Source organism: Schistocerca gregaria, chromosome 3 (genome assembly GCF_023897955.1).
Source record: "Schistocerca gregaria isolate iqSchGreg1 chromosome 3, iqSchGreg1.2, whole genome shotgun sequence".
Lineage (NCBI taxonomy): Eukaryota > Metazoa > Arthropoda > Insecta > Orthoptera > Acrididae > Schistocerca > Schistocerca gregaria.
The window spans coordinates 698,732,999-698,757,701 of record NC_064922.1 but is presented as its reverse complement, the minus strand read 5'-3'; the positions used below and the strand labels follow the sequence as shown (position 1 = coordinate 698,757,701).

General features: G+C 42.6%; 1 protein-coding gene across 3 annotated transcripts in view; it reads right to left on the bottom strand.

The window, feature by feature from the left end:
- LOC126354708 (MAP kinase-activating death domain protein) overlaps positions 1-21,000 on the bottom strand; it is a 684,767-nt gene extending 663,767 nt beyond the window's left edge. For all 3 annotated transcript variants that reach the window (XM_050004532.1, XM_050004534.1, XM_050004547.1), the window contains exon 1: positions 20,958-21,000. The gene's annotated coding sequence lies outside the window, so the exon portion shown is untranslated. The remainder of the gene's footprint in view (positions 1-20,957) is intronic.
- Between the last annotated feature and the right edge of the window lie 3,703 nt (positions 21,001-24,703).

Genomic DNA, 24,703 nt, shown 5'->3' with positions numbered 1-24,703 from the left:
GGAGTGTTTCTGTATGCGGGTCAGACAGGTGAGGACATGATGCATAGGAATGGTGTTGGCATCTTACTATCTAAAAGCAGCAAGAAGAGATTACTGGAGTGGAAGCCAGTCTCAGAACGGATAATAACCGCACGCTTTAAAACATTTGTGCGATGTGTCACTGTAATTCAATGCTATGCACCTACTGAAATAGCTAAAGGAGAATTAAAAGATGCATTTTATACAGTGCTTAAGGAGTCCTTAGACAAACAAATTCTACAGACATAAAAATGGTAATGGGTGACTTGAACGCAAAAGTTGGTTCAGAAAATGAAGGGGTTGAACATATCATGGGTGTGCATGGCGTGGGGATCAGGAATGTAAATGGTGAACTGTTGATAGATACATGCGCTGAACATGACCTAGTCATTGGAGGCACATTGTTTCCACATCTTAACTGCCATAAGATAACGCGCGTTTCTGCAGACCACGTTACCGAAAATCAAACTGGCCACATAGTCATAAGCCGCAAGTTTCGACATTCTCTGTTAGATGTCAGAAATAGAAGAGGTGCAGACGTTGGGAGTGACCACCACTTAGTTTTGGCGGAATTAACACTGAAGATACTGACAAATAGAGCCAAGCTCAATCACAGGTGTAAGAAAATAAATGTGGCAAGGTTAAAACACCAACAGATCAAAGAAACATTTGCCCTTGAACTACAAAACAGATTCCAGGTCCTCTCTGAAGAAAACTTTATGGAAGAAGGAATTGAAACATGTTGGCAAAAAATCAAAGACAGTTATTTAAATGTGGGAGAAAAAATCTTAGGATTTAAGGCACATCAAAGGAAGGAATGGATCTCCGATGCTACATGGAATGAAATCAGCAACAGGAAGTAACTAAAGCTTGAGTTAATTTTTTGTAAGACAAGAGCGCAGAAGAGCAAAGCGCATAAAGACTACATGGAGGCGAACAAAAAAGTGAAAATATGGCTACGTCGAGATAAAAGGAAATGGATAGATGAGCAAGCAAAATTAGCAGAAGAGGCAGCAAGAGAAGGAAATATGAAAGAGCTCTACAATATTACCAAACGGTTGTCAATGAAGAACTTCAGACATGAAGGACCAGTCAAGAGCAAGGATGGGGTGATGCTTACAACTCAACAAGCACAGCTACAGAGATAGGAGGAGCACTTCAAGGAACTGCGAAATTGTGAAGACAACCAAAAGGAACGGGTAAGAGATGTTCCAGAGGAGGTCGAAAAAGATCAAGATATAAATTTGCAGTGTCCCACAATGGACGAAATTAGGATTGCCTTCCAAACACTAAAAAATACAAAGGCTCTAGGCCTAGACAACGTGGCACCGGAGCTCTTAAAAGCCGATATTGAAAGTGCTGTTAAAATGCTTCATCCTTCGCTGAAACATATTTGGCTTGAAGAGAAATCTCCAAAGGGAAATTTGTCAGACTGTAACAAACGGCGTGGTATTACATTGTTGTCAGTGCCCAGTAACGACCTCACCAGAATTATTTTAAACAGAATTAAGGAATCCCTTGAAAAGTGACTGCGTGAAGGACGTCCGGTTTTAGGGCACAACGCATTTGTGTTGATCTTATTAACACTCTTAGGAACATTTTAGAGCAAAGGAAAGAATTCCATACAACCATGTACCTGGCATTCAATTTTTTTTTCAGAAGGCCTTCGATTCCGTGAAACAAAGTGCTCTGTCAGGTGTTGCGGAAGTATGGCATACTACAGAAGATCTTAAAAATCATAAAAGATCTATATGATGGCTACAAATGCTTCGTACTCCACAAGTAAAATATGACAGAGCCCATAAAAGTAACAACTGGAGTCCGGCAGGGTTGCATTTTGTCACCAACATTTTTTGTGCTTGTTCTAGACTCTGTTATGAGAAGAGTCACAGCAGGCAGGGGACGAGGAATCCAGTGGGGGATCCACGAACGTCTGGAGGGTTTGGATTTTACAGACGACATAGTTTTATTAGCTCAAAGTCTAACTGATATGTAAGCTAAATTAAACTTGCTGAAAGAAGAGGCAGAGACTGCTGGCTTCAAGATAAATACAGGCAAAACAAAGGAAATGAGAGTAATTTCAGGGAACAAGGAGGTGAACAGCGGGTGGAGACTGTCAGCTCATTCCTGTATCTGGGAAGTATAGTGACAGAAGATGGTGGAGCTGGAGATGACGTGAAAAACCGCATTAAAAAGGCAAATGCTGCCTTCATACAATTGTATCCAATATGGAAAATAGAAGTATCATGTACAAAACAAAAATCTGTATTTTTAATACAAAAGGCTGTCCTTGTGTATGTCAGTGAAAGCTGGAAAATGGATAAAAAGATAACAGCCCAGTTACAAAGCTTCATAAATAGATGTCTTCGATGCACCCTGTATATCTGGTGGCCAGAAAAAATATGTAATGAGGAGCTCTGGCGAATAACAAACCAGATGCCTATAGAAGACCAGATACGAAACAGAAAGTGGGGTTGCTTGGGGCACACCTTGAGAAAACCAGATGGAGCCATCCAGAAAAAAAAATCATTGGAATGGAATCCCCAGGGAACAAGGAAGAGAGGGAGACCAAGGGGCACATGGGAGAGGACAGTGGAAGGGGAAGCAAAAAGCGTTGGCAAGACCTGGGCAGAATTGAGGCATATGGCCAAAGACAGAGATGGATGGCGAGTTCTCCTGGGTGCCCTATGCCCCAATAAGGGCCAAAGGAATTAAGTCAAGTCAAGTTAATGTGCTCAGTATGGATTGTGACCACATCTGGCACCAATATAGCCCCGACAACTTCGAGACATGCTCTGAATGATGTCATCAATCTCATGTTGAGGCAATAACGCCCTTTCTTTCTGCAAAGCTGCTCACAAGTCTTTAAGAGGTGTTGGCGGATGCTGACGTGATGCAACCCATATCTCTAGTGCATCCCAGACATGCTCTATGGGGTTCAAATCGGGAGAGCGAGCAGGCTATACCATGCGTGCAATATCTTCTGTTTCCAAAAATCATCAACCACCTACGCTTTATGAGGTCGAGCATTATCGTCCATTAATACGAAGTCTAGGCCCACACCTCCTCGCAACAATCGCTCCTGAGATCCCAAGATCTCCTCGTGGTACCTGACACCAGTTAAATCTTGCTGATTCATCCGTGCAATATCATTAAGAGGTGTTCTAGTCGTCGACATAATTCCTGCCACTCCATTAGGGATCCTCGTCGATATCGGTCTGTTTCTACAATATTTGGTTTCCGCAATCATGTTTCTTTCAGATGAGAATCCGTCGAGAATCGCTCTCCAGACAAAAGCGGGACTCATCTGCGAAAAGAACATTGCCCCACTGTTCGACCGCCCACGCGGCATGTTGACGACTAGACGTTCCCTTCTGTAAAGATGCTGGTGCACATACAGCAGGTTTCCGACAATAAAGGACACTCTGCCGAAGCCTTCTGGACACTGCTTGCCTCGACATCACTCGTCCAGTGAATGCTGCGAGGTCAGATACCAGTTGCTGTGCTGTACTAAGGCAGTACCGTCGTGCCCTTACAGCCAAATAATGGTTCTCTTTTTATGATATCACAAGTGGTCGGCCCCGCCCTAATCTCTACGATACAGTTTCGATCTCTATAAACTGTAACCACATCCGAGAAACAACATAACGATTCTACATCTACATCTACATCTACATCCATACTAAGGAAGCCACCTGACGGTGTGTGGCGGAGGGTACCCTGAATACCTCAATCGGTTCTCCCTTCTACTCCAGTCTCGTATTGTTCGTGGAAAGAAGGATTGTCGGTATACTTCTGTGTGGGCTCTAATCTCTCTGATTTTATCCTCATGGTCTCTTCGCGAGATATACGTAGGAGGGAGTAATATACTGCTTGACTCTTCGGTAAAGGTATGTTCTCGAAACTTTAACAAAAGCCCGTACCGAGCTACTGAGCGTCTCTCCTGCAGAGTCTTCCACTGGAGTTTATCTATCATCTACGTAAAGCTTTCGCGATTACTAAATGATCCTGTAACGAAGCGCGCTGCTCTCCGTTGGATCTTCTCTATCTCTTCTATCAACCCTATCTGGTACGGACCCCACACTGCTAAGCAGTATTCAAGCAGTGGGCGAACAAGCGTACTGTAACCTACTTCCTTTGTTTTCGGATTGCACTTCCTTAGGATTCTTCCAATGAATCTCAGTCTGGCGACGATTAACTTTATATGATCATTCCATTTTAAATCACTCCTAATGCGTACTCCAAGATAATTTATGGAATTAACTGCTTCCACTAGCTGACCTGCTATTTTGTAGCTAAAGGATAAGGGATCTGTCTTTCTACGTATTCGCAGCACATTACACTAGTCTACATTGAGATTCAATTGCCATTCCCTGCACCATGCGTCAATTCGCTGCAGATCCTCCTGCATTTCAGTACAATTTTCCATTGCCACAACCTCTCGATACACCACAGCATCATTTGCAAAAAGCCTCAGTGAACTTCACATTAAGCCATCGAGCCACATCAGTTTGCGACCATCCTGCTTCCATCCTCCACTCCAGAGCGTCTGCAGGCGTCTCTTCTGCGCCATACTGCATCGTCTTCACTGTGCACACAGTGATTGTGGACGTGGGACCAGCCTGCAAACACCGGCCCGCTACATAGGTGCCCTGACGTCATTGCAGGCGTGGCTCTCTGCTGATCGGAATGGCGTCTTCCGTGCAGAACAAGACCGTGACGACATCTGTAGATTGATTGTATGATTATATCGTGAATCAGACACAGGACGGGGAAATAGCAGTTTGTTGCTTTAATTTTGGACACCAGTGTACAGTTTGTCCACGATAATTTGACGCGGTGGCTGTCGGGAACGGCCTTGCCCCCGCGGTACGGCTTCCGACGGAAAGGCAGCGTCGGCTGGTTACAGCAGTGCTGCCTGACACCGTTGCCCGCGTTTTGTGATTAACACGAAATCGGAGGCGGCACTCATGGAAATGGTGACCACTTAAATGACGAGAGTTTTGCCTGCAACTTATTTATTATTTATCCATCGCAAATAATGAAAAAAAGAAAGTAGATGAATCGAAAGTCAAAAACTGACTTTTGGAATCTGTTTGCACACAGCATTTATTAAACACAGTACAACAGTAATGTTTACAAAGTCTAATTAACTGTTCCTAAAAGAATTGTCAAAATGATGTCACTGAACATCACTGTCATTAGTGTTTGATTCAAGATCATCGTCTTCATCATCGTCATCATCATCACTATAGCTTGAGAAAGTGGTACTGACGAGAACTTAATCGATGGCCGTTGCCATTATTCCATCTCGTGTCCAATACTCTTGCTCCAGCTGCTGCGTTTACCTGCACTAACCTTGCCAGTCCTGTGCAGTAACTGAAAGGAAAGTAGCATTAACGAAATTCTGCAATCTTTCTTTGACACGTCACCAGTGACATTGTTCACCCTGAAATTGTGTTTTATTTTGGCCCACGCCATTTCCATCGGATTCAGATCGCAGTTGTAGGGTGCTGAACGGACTATACGAGGTTCATTCAAGTTCTAAGGCCTCCGATTTTTTTTCTCCAGACTGGAAAGAGATAGAAACATGCGCATTGTTTTAAAATGAGGCCGCGTTCATTGTCAATTGGTCCCAGAGAGGGCAGCACCGTACGGCAGATGGAATTTTACCGCCAGCGGCGAGAATGAGAACTGTTTTTAATACTTAAAATGGAGTTGTTTTTCTTATTTGAACAGCGTGCAACCACACGTTTTCTGAATTTGCGTGGCGTGAAACCAATTGAAATTCACCGACAGTTGAAGGAGACATGTGGTGATGCAGTTATTGGTATGTCGAAAGTTCGTTCGTGGGTGCGACACTTTAATGAAGGCAGAACATCGTGTGACAACAAACCGAACCAACCTTGGGCTCGCACAAGCCGGTCTGACGACATGATCGAGAAAGTGGAGAGAATTGTTTTGGGGGATCGTCGAATGACTGTTGAACAGATCGCCTCCAGAGTTGGCATTTTTGTGGGTTCTGTGCACACAATCCTGCATGACGACCTGAAAATGCGAAAAGTGTCATCCAGGTGGGTGCCACGAATGCTGACGGACGACCACATGGCTGCCTGTGTGACATGTTGCCAAGCAATGTTGACGCGCAACGACAGCATGAATGGGCCTTTCTTTTCGTCGGTTGCGACAATGGATGAGAAGTGGATGCCATTTTTCAATCCAGAAACAAAGCGCCAGTCAGCGCAATGGAAGCACACAGATTGACCGGCATCAAAAAAATTTCGGGCAACCGCCAGTGCTGAAAAAATGATGGTGTCCATGTTCTGGGACAGCGAGGGCGTAATTCTTACCCATTGCGTTCCAAAGCGCCCTACGGTAACAGGGGCATTCTATGAAAATGTTTTGAAGAACAAATTCCCTCCTGCACTGCAACAAAAACGTCCGGGAAGGGCTGCGCGTGTGCTGTTTCACCAAGACAACGCACCCACACATCGAGCTAACGTTACGTAACAGTTTCTTCGTGATAACAACTTGGAAGTGATCCCTCATACTCCCTACTCAGCTGACCTGGCTCCTAGTGACTTTTGGCTTTTTCCAACAATGTAAGACACTCTCCGTGGCCGCACATTCACCAGCCGTGTTGCTATTGCCTTAGCGATTCTCCAGTGGTCAAAACAGTCTCCTAAAGAAGCCTTCGCCACTGCCATGGAATCATGGCGTCAGCGTTGTGAAAAATGTGTACGTCTGCAGGGCGATTACATCGAGAAGTGACACCTGTTTCATCGATTTCGGGTGAGTAGTTAATTAGCAAAAAAATCAGAGGCCTTAGAACTTGCATGCACCTCGTATTACAGCCTCCGCTCTCGGCGATTTTATCCACCACATACGCTGTTAAGGTGGGTTTGTTTTCTTTTATTTTAGACAACAGTTCAGTCTTCCTCACTGAGACGTTGCAGTCGCTTTGCTTTTCTCGCAATTAGCCTTAACATCATAATACTGAAATCGTATTTATTACACTTTCTGTCTAACTTCCTCCTGTAGTACTGCGCATTATCCATACAGTCACAGAACTGGGTTGAATATAGGAACCACCATATCTGGAATACCGCCCCCCCTCCCACCCCCTTCATGGACATCCGGTAGTTTCGTCAACATCAGGAAATTCGCAAGTTAGTGAAAGCAGTTTCGTTCATGAAACTTCCTGACAAACCAAACCTGTGCGCCTGGCCGGTTCCCCAGATTCGAGTCCCGGTGTGGCAAACTGTTTCAATTTGTCAGGAGGTTTCAAATCAGTGTACACTTTGCTGCAGGGTGAAAATTCATTCCACGTTCTTGCATCTTGCTGCAAGTACTTGCCGAATTTGTCATTGTGTGGAAGTTTTCCTCAAACTTACAGAAGTTGTATGTATTCAGTACCGACACAGAAATGGCAGTGTCGAAAATGAGAATGACAGAAAGAAAGATCTTGGAACACTTAAGCGAATATAATTGGCACTAATAGTCAATGAAATGCGAAATGAGTTTATCAATCAGTTTGTTTCACCAGAAGGAAAGCAGAATGGCAGTATAGGCGTCTTTAAATTGTAGCTGATTTTTTAATCTTACCATAACATACAGGGTGTTTCAAAAATGACGGGTTTATTTGAAATGGCAATAAAAACTAAACGAGCAGCGATTGAAATACACCGTTTGTTGCAATATGCTTGGGACAACAGTACATTTTCAGGCGGACAAACTTTCGAAATTACAGTAGTTACAATTTTCAACAACAGATGGCGCTGCAAGTGATGTGAAAGATATAGAAGACTACGCAGTCTGTGGGTGCGCCAGTCTGTACGTCGTCTTGCTGCTGTAAGCGTGTGCTGTTCACAATGTGCAAGTGTGCTGTGGAAAACATGGTTTATTCCTTAGAACAGAGGATTTTTCTGGTGTTGGAATTCCACCGCCTAGAACACAGTGTTGTTGCAACAAGACAAAGTTTTCAATGGAGGTTTAATGTAACCAAAGGACCAAAAAGCGATACAATAAAGGATCTGTTTGAAAAATTTCAACGGACTGGGAACATGACGGATGAACGTGCTGGAAAGGTAGGGCGACCGCGTACGGCAACCACAGAGGGCAACGCGCAGCTAGTGCAGCAGGTGATCCAACAGCGGCCTCGGGTTTCCGTTCACCGTGTTGCAGCTGCGGCCCAAATGACGCCAACGTCCATGTATCGCCTCATGCGCCAGAGTTTACACCTCTATCCATACAAAATTCAAATGTGGCAACCCCTCAGTGCTGCTACCATTGCTGCACGAGAGACATTTGCTAACGATATAGTGCATAGGATTGACGACGGCGATATGCATGTGGGCAGCATTTGGTTTACTGACGAAGCTTATTTTTACCTGGACGGCTTCGTCAATAAACAGAACTGGCGCATATGGGGAACCGAAAAGCCCCATGTTGTAGTCACATCGTCCCTGCATCCTCAAAAAGTACTGGTCTGGGCCGCCATTTCTTCCAAAGGAATCATTGGCCCATTTTTCAGATCCGAAACGATTACTGCATCACACTATCTGGACATTCTTCGTGAATTTGTGGTGGTACAATCTGCTTAGACAACACTGCGAACACCTCATGGTTTATGCAAGATGGTGCCCGGCCACATCACACGGCCAACGTCTTTAATTTCCTGAATGAATACTTCGATGATCGTGTGATTGCTTTGGGCTATCCGAAACATACAGGAGGCGGCGAGGATTCGCCTGCCTATTCGCCAGACATGAACCCCTGTGACTTCTTTCTGTGGGGACACTTGAAAGACCAGGTGTACCGCCAGAACCCAGCAACAATTGAACAGCTGAAGCAGTACATCTCATCTGCATGTGAAGCCATTCCGCCAGACACGTTGTCAAAGGTTTTGGGTAATTTCATTCAGAGACTACGCCATATTATTGCTACGCATGGTGGATATGTGGAAAATATCGTACTATAGAGTTTCCCAGACCGCAGCGCCATCTGTTGTTGACAATTGCAACTACTGTAATTTCCAATGTTTGTCTGCCTGAAAATGTACTGTTGTCCCAAGCATATTGCAACAAACGGTGTATTTCTATCGCTGCTCGTTTAGTTTGTATTGCCGTTTCAAATATACTGGTCATTTTTTAAACACCCTGTAAATATATTACATTTATGATAAAAGTAGTAAACATTGCTTACAAAAATGGAAGAGTAACTAAATGACAGTCTCTTCGTGAGATACTGCGCCACATTTCCTGTTACCAAATATTTAATTATACAATAACAACAGATGTTCGAAATTTGCATACGACATACTGAAAGATTTTAATGTAAGTGAAACGCTCTGATTTTAGTTAATTGAATAATGTTTTTTGGTAACCTCAATATACCATCGTCTAATATTTTTTCAATTTTTTTTAATTTTTATGTTTCGTCAAGATTTTTATTCATTAGTAACAATGCAACAACAGTGAAAGCTGCTTTGCTTTCTAAGAAAAACTACACTTCTGCAACAAGTAATTGCACAAAGCTTCTGAAATAAACTTGCCCCACTGACTTTAACAAGTAAAGTCCACTAAGATTTTGTTCTTTTGTAAACACCTCAGTAATTGCTTACAGAAGTTATTCATTACTGGACACAAGCGTCTTCATAATACTTCACGTCCAGGGGCAGCTCTAGGAGGTGCATTCAAGTTCTGAGGAGTCCGATTTTTTTTTTCTCCGGACTGGAAAGAGATAGAAACATGCGCATTGTTTTAAAATGAGGCCGCGTTCATTGTCAATTGGTCCCAGAGAGGGCAGCACCGTACGGCAGATGGAATTTTACCGCCAGCGGCGAGAATGAGAACTGTTTTTAATACTTAAAATGGAGTTGTTTTTCTTATTTGAACAGCGTGCAACCACACGTTTTCTGAATTTGCGTGGCGTGAAACCAATTGAAATTCACCGACAGTTGAAGGAGACATGTGGTGATGCAGTTATTGGTATGTCGAAAGTTCGTTCGTGGGTGCGACACTTTAATGAAGGCAGAACATCGTGTGACAACAAACCGAACCAACCTTGGGCTCGCACAAGCCGGTCTGACGACATGATCGAGAAAGTGGAGAGAATTGTTTTGGGGGATCGTCGAATGACTGTTGAACAGATCGCCTCCAGAGTTGGCATTTTTGTGGGTTCTGTGCACACAATCCTGCATGACGACCTGAAAATGCGAAAAGTGTCATCCAGGTGGGTGCCACGAATGCTGACGGACGACCACATGGCTGCCTGTGTGACATGTTGCCAAGCAATGTTGACGCGCAACGACAGCATGAATGGGCCTTTCTTTTCGTCGGTTGCGACAATGGATGAGAAGTGGATGCCATTTTTCAATCCAGAAACAAAGCGCCAGTCAGCGCAATGGAAGCACACAGATTGACCGGCATCAAAAAAATTTCGGGCAACCGCCAGTGCTGAAAAAATGATGGTGTCCATGTTCTGGGACAGCGAGGGCGTAATTCTTACCCATTGCGTTCCAAAGCGCCCTACGGTAACAGGGGCATTCTATGAAAATGTTTTGAAGAACAAATTCCCTCCTGCACTGCAACAAAAACGTCCGGGAAGGGCTGCGCGTGTGCTGTTTCACCAAGACAACGCACCCACACATCGAGCTAACGTTACGCAACAGTTTCTTCGTGATAACAACTTGGAAGTGATCCCTCATACTCCCTACTCAGCTGACCTGGCTCCTAGTGACTTTTGGCTTTTTCCAACAATGTAAGACACTCTCCGTGGCCGCACATTCACCAGCCGTGTTGCTATTGCCTTAGCGATTCTCCAGTGGTCAAAACAGTCTCCTAAAGAAGCCTTCGCCACTGCCATGGAATCATGGCGTCAGCGTTGTGAAAAATGTGTACGTCTGCAGGGCGATTACATCGAGAAGTGACACCTGTTTCATCGATTTCGGGTGAGTAGTTAATTAGCAAAAAAATCAGAGGCCTTAGAACTTGCATGCACCTCGTATTACAGCCTCCGCTCTCGGCGATTTTATCCACCACATACGCTGTTAAGGTGGGTTTGTTTTCTTTTATTTTAGACAACAGTTCAGTCTTCCTCACTGAGACGTTGCAGTCGCTTTGCTTTTCTCGCAATTAGCCTTAACATCATAATACTGAAATCGTATTTATTACACTTTCTGTCTAACTTCCTCCTGTAGTACTGCGCATTATCCATACAGTCACAGAACTGGGTTGAATATAGGAACCACCATATCTGGAATACCGCCCCCCCTCCCACCCCCTTCATGGACATCCGGTAGTTTCGTCAACATCAGGAAATTCGCAAGTTAGTGAAAGCAGTTTCGTTCATGAAACTTCCTGACAAACCAAACCTGTGCGCCTGGCCGGTTCCCCAGATTCGAGTCCCGGTGTGGCAAACTGTTTCAATTTGTCAGGAGGTTTCAAATCAGTGTACACTTTGCTGCAGGGTGAAAATTCATTCCACGTTCTTGCATCTTGCTGCAAGTACTTGCCGAATTTGTCATTGTGTGGAAGTTTTCCTCAAACTTACAGAAGTTGTATGTATTCAGTACCGACACAGAAATGGCAGTGTCGAAAATGAGAATGACAGAAAGAAAGATCTTGGAACACTTAAGCGAATATAATTGGCACTAATAGTCAATGAAATGCGAAATGAGTTTATCAATCAGTTTGTTTCACCAGAAGGAAAGCAGAATGGCAGTATAGGCGTCTTTAAATTGTAGCTGATTTTTTAATCTTACCATAACATACAGGGTGTTTCAAAAATGACGGGTTTATTTGAAATGGCAATAAAAACTAAACGAGCAGCGATTGAAATACACCGTTTGTTGCAATATGCTTGGGACAACAGTACATTTTCAGGCGGACAAACTTTCGAAATTACAGTAGTTACAATTTTCAACAACAGATGGCGCTGCAAGTGATGTGAAAGATATAGAAGACTACGCAGTCTGTGGGTGCGCCAGTCTGTACGTCGTCTTTCTGCTGTAAGCGTGTGCTGTTCACAATGTGCAAGTGTGCTGTGGAAAACATGGTTTATTCCTTAGAACAGAGGATTTTTCTGGTGTTGGAATTCCACCGCCTAGAACACAGTGTTGTTGCAACAAGACAAAGTTTTCAATGGAGGTTTAATGTAACCAAAGGACCAAAAAGCGATACAATAAAGGATCTGTTTGAAAAATTTCAACGGACTGGGAACATGACGGATGAACGTGCTGGAAAGGTAGGGCGACCGCGTACGGCAACCACAGAGGGCAACGCGCAGCTAGTGCAGCAGGTGATCCAACAGCGGCCTCGGGTTTCCGTTCACCGTGTTGCAGCTGCGGCCCAAATGACGCCAACGTCCATGTATCGCCTCATGCGCCAGAGTTTACACCTCTATCCATACAAAATTCAAATGTGGCAACCCCTCAGTGCTGCTACCATTGCTGCACGAGAGACATTTGCTAACGATATAGTGCATAGGATTGACGACGGCGATATGCATGTGGGCAGCATTTGGTTTACTGACGAAGCTTATTTTTACCTGGACGGCTTCGTCAATAAACAGAACTGGCGCATATGGGGAACCGAAAAGCCCCATGTTGTAGTCACATCGTCCCTGCATCCTCAAAAAGTACTGGTCTGGGCCGCCATTTCTTCCAAAGGAATCATTGGCCCATTTTTCAGATCCGAAACGATTACTGCATCACACTATCTGGACATTCTTCGTGAATTTGTGGTGGTACAATCTGCTTAGACAACACTGCGAACACCTCATGGTTTATGCAAGATGGTGCCCGGCCACATCACACGGCCAACGTCTTTAATTTCCTGAATGAATACTTCGATGATCGTGTGATTGCTTTGGGCTATCCGAAACATACAGGAGGCGGCGAGGATTCGCCTGCCTATTCGCCAGACATGAACCCCTGTGACTTCTTTCTGTGGGGACACTTGAAAGACCAGGTGTACCGCCAGAACCCAGCAACAATTGAACAGCTGAAGCAGTACATCTCATCTGCATGTGAAGCCATTCCGCCAGACACGTTGTCAAAGGTTTTGGGTAATTTCATTCAGAGACTACGCCATATTATTGCTACGCATGGTGGATATGTGGAAAATATCGTACTATAGAGTTTCCCAGACCGCAGCGCCATCTGTTGTTGACAATTGCAACTACTGTAATTTCCAATGTTTGTCTGCCTGAAAATGTACTGTTGTCCCAAGCATATTGCAACAAACGGTGTATTTCTATCGCTGCTCGTTTAGTTTGTATTGCCGTTTCAAATATACTGGTCATTTTTTAAACACCCTGTAAATATATTACATTTATGATAAAAGTAGTAAACATTGCTTACAAAAATGGAAGAGTAACTAAATGACAGTCTCTTCGTGAGATACTGCGCCACATTTCCTGTTACCAAATATTTAATTATACAATAACAACAGATGTTCGAAATTTGCATACGACATACTGAAAGATTTTAATGTAAGTGAAACGCTCTGATTTTAGTTAATTGAATAATGTTTTTTGGTAACCTCAATATACCATCGTCTAATATTTTTTCAATTTTTTTTAATTTTTATGTTTCGTCAAGATTTTTATTCATTAGTAACAATGCAACAACAGTGAAAGCTGCTTTGCTTTCTAAGAAAAACTACACTTCTGCAACAAGTAATTGCACAAAGCTTCTGAAATAAACTTGCCCCACTGACTTTAACAAGTAAAGTCCACTAAGATTTTGTTCTTTTGTAAACACCTCAGTAATTGCTTACAGAAGTTATTCATTACTGGACACAAGCGTCTTCATAATACTTCACGTCCAGGGGCAGCTCTAGGAGGTGCATTCAAGTTCTGAGGAGTCCGATTTTTTTTTTCTCCGGACTGGAAAGAGATAGAAACATGCGCATTGTTTTAAAATGAGGCCGCGTTCATTGTCAATTGGTCCCAGAGAGGGCAGCACCGTACGGCAGATGGAATTTTACCGCCAGCGGCGAGAATGAGAACTGTTTTTAATACTTAAAATGGAGTTGTTTTTCTTATTTGAACAGCGTGCAACCACACGTTTTCTGAATTTGCGTGGCGTGAAACCAATTGAAATTCACCGACAGTTGAAGGAGACATGTGGTGATGCAGTTATTGGTATGTCGAAAGTTCGTTCGTGGGTGCGACACTTTAATGAAGGCAGAACATCGTGTGACAACAAACCGAACCAACCTTGGGCTCGCACAAGCCGGTCTGACGACATGATCGAGAAAGTGGAGAGAATTGTTTTGGGGGATCGTCGAATGACTGTTGAACAGATCGCCTCCAGAGTTGGCATTTTTGTGGGTTCTGTGCACACAATCCTGCATGACGACCTGAAAATGCGAAAAGTGTCATCCAGGTGGGTGCCACGAATGCTGACGGACGACCACATGGCTGCCCATGTGGCATGTTGAAAAGCAATGTTGACGCGCAACGACAGCTTGAATGGGACTTTCTTTTCGTCGGTTGTGACAATGGATGAGAAGTGGCTGCCATTTTTCAATCCAGAAACAAAGCGTCAGTCAGCTCAATGGAAGCACACAGATTCACCGCCACCAAAAAAATTTCGAATAACTGCCAGTTCTGAAAAAATGATGGTGTCCATGTTCTGGGACAGCGAGGGCGAAATCCTTACCCACTGCGTTCCAAAGGGCACTACGGTAACAGGTGCATCCTACGAAAATGTTTTGAAGAACAAATTCCTTCCTGCACTGCAACAAAAACGTCCGGGAATGGCTGCGCGTGTGCTGTTTCACCAAAACAATGCACCCGCACATCGAGCTAACGTTACGCAACAGTTTCTTCGTGATAACAACTTTGAAGTGATTCCTCATGCTCCCTACTCACCTGACCTGGCTCCTAGTGACTTTTGGCTTCTTCTAACAATGAAAGACGCTCTCCGTGGCCGCACATTCACCAGCCGTGCTGCTATTGCCTCAGCGCTTTTCCAATGGCCAAAACAGACTCCTAAAGAAGCCTTCGCCGCTGCCATGGAATCATGGCGTCAGCGTTGTGAAAAATGTGTACGTCTGCAGGGCAATTACGTCGAGAAGTAAAACGCCAGTTTCATCGATTTCGGGTGAGTAGTTAATTAGAAAAAAATCGGAGGCCTTAGAACTTGAATGCACCTCGTACGTCGGAAGCACTCGCAGACAAATGAATATCTTTCGAACGGTGTCGATTCTGGCAGCACTAGCGCAGTCTTCATGTTACCGTGACCAAACAGATCGAGCAGCAGTCTGTGACTATTGGCTGATGACGCTCTTGAGTGCAGGTCAATGTTGTCCTTTAGGTGGCTGTAGGAGGATACAACATGACTCGAACAGAATTTATCTTTGCTGTCATAAATGGAAACTTGCTCTAAATGTGGAAAATGTAAATTCATGGAGATGAGTATAAAAAAATTCTATAACAGTAGATTACAGAATTTAGTGGTGTGGATATGGGCACAGTCACGTCGATTAAATATCAAGGCGTAACGTTGAAAAGCGACATGAAATGGAAGGAGCATCAACGTCGCTTGTAGGGAAGGCGAAAGTCGACTTCGGATTATTGGCAAAATTGTCGGTAAAAAGTAGCTCACCTGTATAGGAGACCACGTAGAGAACACTTGCACTCCAGGCCGGAACTGTTAGCGATCTCCACCAGGCAGGGTTAAAGAAGACATCGAAGAAATTCTGAGGCGGGGGTTCGATCAACACTTGAGTATTATGGAAATGCTCCATGGAGTCGAATGGATGTTTCTGGACGGAAGAAGGCGTCCTCTCGCGATACGCTACAGAGAATAGAAAACCAGCATTTGCGACAGACCGCAGAAAGATGTTGCTGCCACCAAAATTTATCTCACGTACGAACCGCGAGGACAAGGTAAGAGAAATTAGATCTTGTACGGAAGCATACAGGCAGTATTTTTTCCACGTTCCGTATGGCGATCAGAGGAGTATGTACGTAAATGAATACGTAGCTGCAGTTCAGTGGAAGGCATCATTGACAGGTAACTGCTGGGCCACAAGAATGTGTCTATTTCGTCATGAAAAACACACGCAATTTAAGCTGAATCTGGTACTGTCTCCATAAGTATAGACGATGAGCTCTCACCTGGAAAGACCACCGACAGAAGAACAGTTTCTATGTAGTTACTAAGAAATGAGAATAAATAACAGTGTATTCCATTAGCATAAAAATAATTACATCTTTTTGAAACGGATAGAGTGCTGACAGGGCCAATTTCGTGTAATTTTTGTAGATTTTTCTTTTCTTCTGGGTGTTCCCAATGAAAATGGAAAAACTGACATGTTCCATCCAATTCGCTTCAAGGCTGTTCAGGACTTTAACTCTGGCTGCAATTGCCGACGGCCAATTTTTGAGGTATTATTCTAGGACAGTTCATTAATCCGTTTAAACATTTTTTTTTACAGTACGGTTTTACTCTCATATCTCACATATTTCTAAAGGTGGCTTAGGCCCTAACGCATTAATGTATGTGTTTCATCTCAATTGAGAGTATGACCCTTGGGGAACCTTGTAATAAAAGTGCTACTAGTAGGTTGGTGCGTAAGTTCGTTGCGTTTTTTATTTTGCATGTTGGAATTCCGGTTGTTGTGGGTTTATTTATCGACTGTACATTTTTATTTTTAGTTCACTGTTGCTATTTTAGTTTACAAATTCCCATTTGGTGATATTTATCCTTGTGCTAACATAGGGAAAAGGAAGGAATGGTTGAGCCCACACGAAGCAGTAACCCCCACATACAATGACCTGGGCGCATCCAAAAAAGTTTATGCTATGCATCTTGTGGTACAGCGGCGGTGTGGTGTACTACGAATTGCTTCCTCGTGCTGTAACCATCACTGCTGACATTTAATGTCAACTGCTGAGACGTTTTGCAGAAGCAATCCAAGAACAACGACTAGGAGAACTGCGTGAAGTGCTGTTACTGCACGGTAATACACGTCTGCACTCTGCTAGATTGACGAATAACACTACAAAGGAGATGAGTTGGTAAGTTGTTCTGCATCCATCTTATTTACCTGATCTTGCGTCCTCAGATTTTCACTTTTCCCGCTCTCTATCGAACAACATTCAATGATCTTCCTTTCCAGACGAAAATGCGCTCCCAACATGGCTCGAAAAGTTCTTCGCCACAAAACCACATAATTTCTATACGCGCGGAGTCGAAAAGTTACCGTAGCGTTGGCAGACTGTTGTAGGACGCTATGTTATTGATGGCTCAAGTCTGTTACGTGTATCTGTCGTGTTTATTAAACTATGGAAGAAGGCAACGACATTATGTACCAACCTAAATATACGGCGCACTCATGTATGCATTTCAGGTCTTTTGTTAGAAACACTCAGGTAAATACTGTTTGTCAAGTTAGCTGCAAGGTCCATTACCAACATTACCCACCCTGACAACATTAAAAAGAAAAATTGTTATAGTGATCCACTAGGGTTCACATTACACAAACGATCTACTGTTAACTGTACAGACAATTAGCTACCGATACCTGTGCAAATATTGTTGCGTCAGAGAATAAGATTCCGAAACGAAGCACATGCGAATCAGTAAGCAGTTTTATTTCCAAACATTGCATAATTTTAGAAACATCTCATGACCTCCTCCTAGATTTTTGGTAACAAGAATGTGATACTATACAAATATTATTGCCTGAACAACAATGTACAAGTGTCCCCGAACTGAAACACGACGGTGACAATTTAGCCGTTATCAGTTTCATTCGTATCTGTGCAAGAGTGCATTACAAGTAGTGCGACGGAATCCTCGTACATTGACATCTCATGAGCCTTTCGGTGAGATAAATACGAGCTACATGTGTATCAGTTTCTTAGGTATTTCGGTAAAAATTTTACTGACCTGGATAAAACTGAAATACAGTTCAATCACAAGGTCGTTGCGCGTAGAGATATAATTACTTTGTTACATTTTGAAAATAACGTTTATTTTCCAAATTTCTTAAGTCAGTGTGCTTAACCACCAAAAAGATCCAGAGACTGAAGCGGGCTCGCTTGTGTGACATCTCATCACACCATTTTCGTAGCTCTATTAACAGATCTATTTTATGGTGCTCTCTGAACTGACACATGGGCATCCTTAACCGCTCCGTAAAAGTAACGTGACGTAATTACAAACAATACCGGTCATAAGTATAGCATTTCCTCGCTACACGCATTATAAAGATTAATCTCGTGGAGGTATGTACCGTCTATGCAACTAAATGAAGGCAGTTTTATTGCCACATTCGTTTCGCTTCTTTTATTTGGGAAGCATCATCAGTGACCTGAAATACATGTTTCTTTTTATACCTACAATTAACGTATTATGTGATAAATATAATAGGCTGCTATATTACATTTTGCCGTGTTTTTCTCTTGCTTTTTAGGTTAGAAGACACTTTTACAGCACAAGTTCCGTATTGTGAATGTACCGTTCGGTGTTACAATTTCCAGCGCTGTTAACACATGTGTGTGGTCCAGGAGATGTATTTGTTAGTCTTCACACTCCAGCTGGCCGGTTCCTGGCGTTCTTCCATCCATATTTGTCACATCGCTTGTAAGATCGCCGGGAATCGACCACCTGGAGTATGAAGACTAACAAATGCATCTCCAGGACCACACACGTATTAACAGCGCTGGAAATCGTTAACACCAAACAAACAAACTTGTGTTACAAAAGTTGCTTCTAAACTAAAAAGTAAGAGAAGAACACGACAAAATGTAATATAGCAGCTTATTATACCTATCACTTAATATTTTAACTGTATGTATAAAAAGAAACATGTATTTCAGGTCACTGATAATGCGTCCCAAATAAAAGAAGCGAAATGCGTATGGCAATAAACAAACTGCCTTCATTTAGTTGCATAGACGGTACATACATCCCCGAATTTAGAGCAACTAAGGGAAAGACGGAAAAAAGATAAAAATGAAGATAGACTAATCTATTCGTAACTCACGGACGTTTTGATTTACTAATAACGTGAGAAAGCTAATGCAAAATTTATTGGAATCTTTTCGTTTGATATGCTTTTAACTTACTTGGCCGGTGAATTCGTAATACACATAACATAATTGTGATGGAAGCAGGGCCATACCGACGGGGTAGGTCAGCGTCAAGGTAAGAGGATTAATCTCTCGAGTCTCCATTTTCTGTCTACGAGACGAAGCCTTTCCTCAGCCAGCGACAATAAACTTAATGCTGATGTCACAGTGTCATTTCTACAGCGTCTCATCATAAAGAAACCACTACCAGCCAACAAAAAGGTATCGCAACGGCTTGTTTACACAGTTTACATGGCAACAGTGCTGCCGCCTACACAGTTCGCTCATGTTCAACAATGAGGTTCTTACTGCTAAGGTAGTGTAGGATCTCAAAAGTCGGCGAGCAGTTGCTGAAGGAAATACGTAACTTGACCGAGGACTTGCGATACTGCCGACTGAGGGCTCGAGGGAGACTCGGTGGTGGAGGAAGAAAACAAAAAATGTGGAGGGGAAATGTTACTCACTGTTTTGCTTGACCCTCCAGGCAATACTCTTGCTGCTAACAAGGAAGTTCAAAAATGGCTCTGAGCACTATGGAACTTAACATCTGAGGTCATCAGTCCCTAGAACTTAGAACTACTTAAACCTAACTAACCTAAGGACATCACACACATCCATGCCAGAGGCAGGATTCGAACCTGCGTCTGTAGCGGTCGCGCTGTTCGAGACTGAAGCGCCTAGAACCGCTCGGCCACACTCACAGGGAAGTGCAAAGTAAAATTATGATAAAACGAAGTCCTAGAACCGGATAGCTTCTCAATTCTTACTTATAGCTCGTTTTCTTTTATTCCTAGTTAATAATTAATGCTCTATTAATAACAGAAGAAGCTAATAAAACCAAAGCATAGCACCTGTCATAAACAATAGGATATAGATTTTGTTTGCGTTTAAATATCTTTAGAGAGATTATACTATTGGTATTTATTTACTATAAGGGCTAACTTGATTTTCTGTGAGCCATATTTTTCTTTAATATTGTTCATTTAAGTAATAGTGTTCAATAAAGCTCCATTTCTATCAAACCTACTACCTGCACTATAAAATTTGCTAAATCTGCACGGAAAAATTACAGGAACGTAGTTTTACGGGTGACAGCTTTGCAGCTCAGCCGGAAGGGCACAAACACTGCTGTACGGCTCTGGATAGAAGTTTTGAAACTAATTCCCTCTAGAACAGCTAATAAGCCGTTAGGTATTATTTGCCTCATAAAGTAACTCCTTATTACAAAACGAAAATATAATGTAAATTATTTGACAAACAAATGGAGGTTTCGCTCCTTTGGATGCTTGGAAAAACGAATAAGGCATTTAAAAATCCTTCGGTTTATTTTCAACAAGTTTACATCAAGGTTCAGTTCACTGCAAAAAAGTGAAATACCAGCCCCAATTACTTAAATACTCTGCTTTCCACACAACAACACACATTTTAAAAAGCGTTGATGAATTCCTAGTGGAATAACGCTAATTATTACAAATTCGTTTCAGGTGTCTTAACTAATTTTAAAAAAATGATGATATAGGATACGGGCAGGTCTTTTTCTGTTTTCTTTCGTAGTTTGTAATTCATATAATGGTTTTAGCTTCTCCTTCGACATGATAACTTTTACTGTTCTAAGAATTCACGTTAATGGAATTAGCAGGTTTTTGCTTAGTCTCATGCACTATCTATTTCACATGTGATGCTTGCATGAGAACAACCAGCATGTGCATATAATCACATATGCTGTTTACTTGGAACATTGTCATATCCTCGAGGAGTGGTCGGTACTTTATATCGCACCGAGAGCATACGCGGACAGTAACCACACATTCCCCCGCGAGTCCCCGAACAAAAGGCGTGCTACGTACCTGCAGCGCGTACGGCACACGAGGCGACAGCTGACCGCGTACTGACAGCTGTTCCCTACGTGTACAGTCGGTTCCGCACGCTGCGGGCTGAACACGTGGTTAGACGGTGCGCGTGGCGGGAAATGTGTATACGCTGCGCCGAGTTTGAAACTGTATCGTGTTTTCATCCTGTCCATGGTCTGTCGGTTTTCAATGCAACTGACTAGATCGTTGATGCAAATTCCAGAGATGGTCTACTCTCTTGTGAGTGCTGCAGATGTTTTACCGCAACAACTAACAACGCCCGCATCAGCATTAAGAGGACATCCATTAATTACGTGAGCTCAAAATAGGGGCGATGAGAGGGAGGCAAAATCTCACCAAATGTCATTTAAAGCGGGAGGGGGGGGGGGGCGACTATAAAAATGTCACGCCAACTTATTAGTTGAGAGAATATGTATTATAACGGATAACATTTTGTTTTATGTAATTAATGCCAAGCATAGTCAATATTTAAGTGCCCATCAGTCTTATGGCCTCTTTGAAGACTTTACCTGAACATGTGTCCTGTATTCCACGATTTGAAAGAAGTGCCACAAAAATGTTAGATTTCATTAGGGAAATTCTCTGCTGCGCCGGTCGAAATCACTGTGTGTGTGTGTGTGTGTGTGTGTGTGTGTGTGTGTGTGTGTGTCAATCGTGATAGTCTGCAACGCATATGAAGCCGATATCATTGTGTTTAACATGAACCTGTATCAAAACTTATATCATGCGTAAGTTAAGCGGCACGCCAGTAAGTCGAAACACACGTGCGAGCAACAAGTTAATCGTTTGTTCACCAAAGAGAATTCTGTTAGTGATCAAATATGTCAAGAGACTGAAAATCTACTGAATCATACTTCTCAGAGGAAGGTACAAACAATGTTATCTTTCATCTGGAAAGCAAGTTAAGATTCAGTGACATTTACTGAATATAATATGCCGACTAAAGATAAATTAATTTGTGAATTTTCACTGAGCCTTTTTGTCCGTCTGTCTCTGTCCGTCCGAATACCACTTAGGATTGGCATGCTTCAAATAAAGTGTTTTTAATCACGTGTTAAAAACACCGTTTAAAACACGTTACAAATAAAACGTGGTTTTGTTAAAGGGTTTTAATCAGTGATGAAAACAAACAAATCCTTTTTACGCGACTATCGGGTAAACCTCTTTTTACGTATGTGTCGGAAACAAGTCTCAAGTATGTATTGATTCACAGTAGAAATAAAACACCCTCCGTCTCAGTTGCGCTCATCTGAACGGCTACAGAGAGTTACGAAGTCTTTGGTAGCGCGCTGAATTCATTGCAGTAGCGTGAATTAAACGGCAAATTATGTCACGATTATAGGGCAATTTTCCCAAAGAGAGGTGGCGTATTTGTGACATAATGTTCGGTAGAACAGTTGTTCAAACCGCGACTGGTCGAGGAGATGTAGGTTTCAGAGACTTACGTAAATCGCCTGAGTTAAAAGCCGAAAATGATAAATCCTATTCTGTTCCCCACCTTTCCTCAATCTGATCTGTCCAAAAAAAAAAAAAAAAAAAAAGGCAGCTCTACTGTATTATCGCGAAATACAAGGAGAGTGTGTCACGAGTACAGCAAGCGAGTTGGGGTGGCAATCGTTAGAACATAGGTATTCTTCGTTGCGGCGAGATATTTTCACGAAACTTGGATCACCTACTTTTTGCTTTGAATGTGGAAATATTTTAATGTCGCCAACCTACATAGGAAGAAATGATCGTCGCAATAAAATAAAATAAATCAGAGGTCCTACAGAAAGAGTCAAGCACTGTTAGAGAATGGAACGGTGGAGAAATAGTCTGAAAGTGATCCGAAGAAGTGCCAGGCACTTAAGTATGAATTACAGAGTAGCGAGGCAGATGTAGATTTAGATGTACAGAGCTCCCCCTCTAAAATGGCCTCGTTGTCGGTGGGAGGTAAAAATTTTCCTTCCATAAAGTAGTTGCTGTGTTGTTGAAAGTGCAACAACGCTACGCGGAGTATGCTTACTTCCCTTGCGATTAGGATGATCGTCACTCCTCAAGAGAAGAGGAAAGTGGATTAAGAAATATGTAGCCTAAGAGACGTAGGTCGTGAAGATACACCACACCCACTACTTCACACCTAACTTACCATATGAAACAATAATTCGTATAGGCTACGTGTCCAATTGGCAAAGAATTTTCAGATCTAGCCTTTTACTCGTATGACCCGTTTTTTTCATTATTTCAGTTACTACAATTTCTCTTGCCTTTTAAAAAAAATACTTTGTATAATCTCACCAGTACATCTTACCTTTTGCAATTTAGGACGTGTTGAAGACACGTCTCCAAAGGTTACTGTTCAATTTATTTTTATCTAAGTACAGTTGTTGTAATTTGTTATATAATTCATTAGTTAAAGTGACACATTATTATCTTAGTTAAATAATCTTTCATCGCATTTTAACTGAATTTTTTCCTTTCGTTTTAGTTCTAAATGAAACATCTTTTGAAACCAAGACTCTCCGTAAATGCACTAGTTTAAAATCTTTGATCCTACAAAAATTTCACTGCACCACACACTTATCTTTTTACCTGATAATGGCGTAACATCCGAAACCTTTTTGTGAAATAAATAATACATATTGTAGAATATTACACCAGTGCAGTATGTGTTTTCATTCATATGTATAAAATGTTCTACCAAGGACCGACGGAACAGTCGATCAATGCGGGAAATTACTGTTCAGTGTCGTACACCAATGAACTGGTGTGAAAAGATGTAAAATAAATCATTGATAACTATAAAACTGTCTTCAACGTATCGTGAATCTTATTAAGAGATAGAGAGACAGAATACATAGTCAAAGACATTATTTACTGGGACTGAATGAAACGAGATTTACTAAGAAGTGTGAGCTAGTTGTTACAGGGAATAAGATGCGCCGTCTTCCCGAGTGCGAGTCTAGTGTCATACCGCTGTGTAACCTAAGTGTTTTTTTACAGCACACGAGAACTGTCTTCAGAAATCACATGAAACTGCTCAAGATTGCACAGTGTACATGGAGATTAGTCCAAACTGCTGTCCCAGAACGAAAACAAACAAAAAATTCTTCTCATAGCTGCATTAAAATCTTCGAACTTTCAGCATAATATGGTAATAACCGTAATGTCTGTGCACCGCCCGCCCAATATGTAGCCACGTTAGGCCCAGTCCGTTGCGATTGCGTGTCAATGTGAAACACAGCAAACAATTTTGCAGCGCACCACGGAAAAACGTGTCTCGTTGGCAGCGAGGCCACCCGGCCAATTTTTATTTGGACACCGCTGGTGGCGCCAGTGACGAAAATGTGTGCAGAGCTTACCTGTGACGATAAGCGACACGCAGCGGCAGGCGCATGCGCCGACCGCAGCCGGGAAGCACTGGCGGAAATCCGCCTGGGACGTAAACGCTCTTATCACGCATTTCTCCGCGAGCAGTCCGCACGTAAAAACAGCAGCTGCAGTAATGATACAGAATTTGTTTCAGTTCTTGGTAGAAGGTCATACTCCGTTGTCTATGTCGCTAAGTCCGGTATTACAATATCAAATACTCTTTGACAAAAAAATTTTGTCAAATAAATTTTGGTTAAGGAACTTTCTCAACGTCAGGTCTTGATCAAATCTAGAGCGTCGCCTTCGATTTGTCTTCTGTTTACTGCATCGAGAAACGTAACCGCTTGGAGCGCTAGCATCGGTGCAGCTGT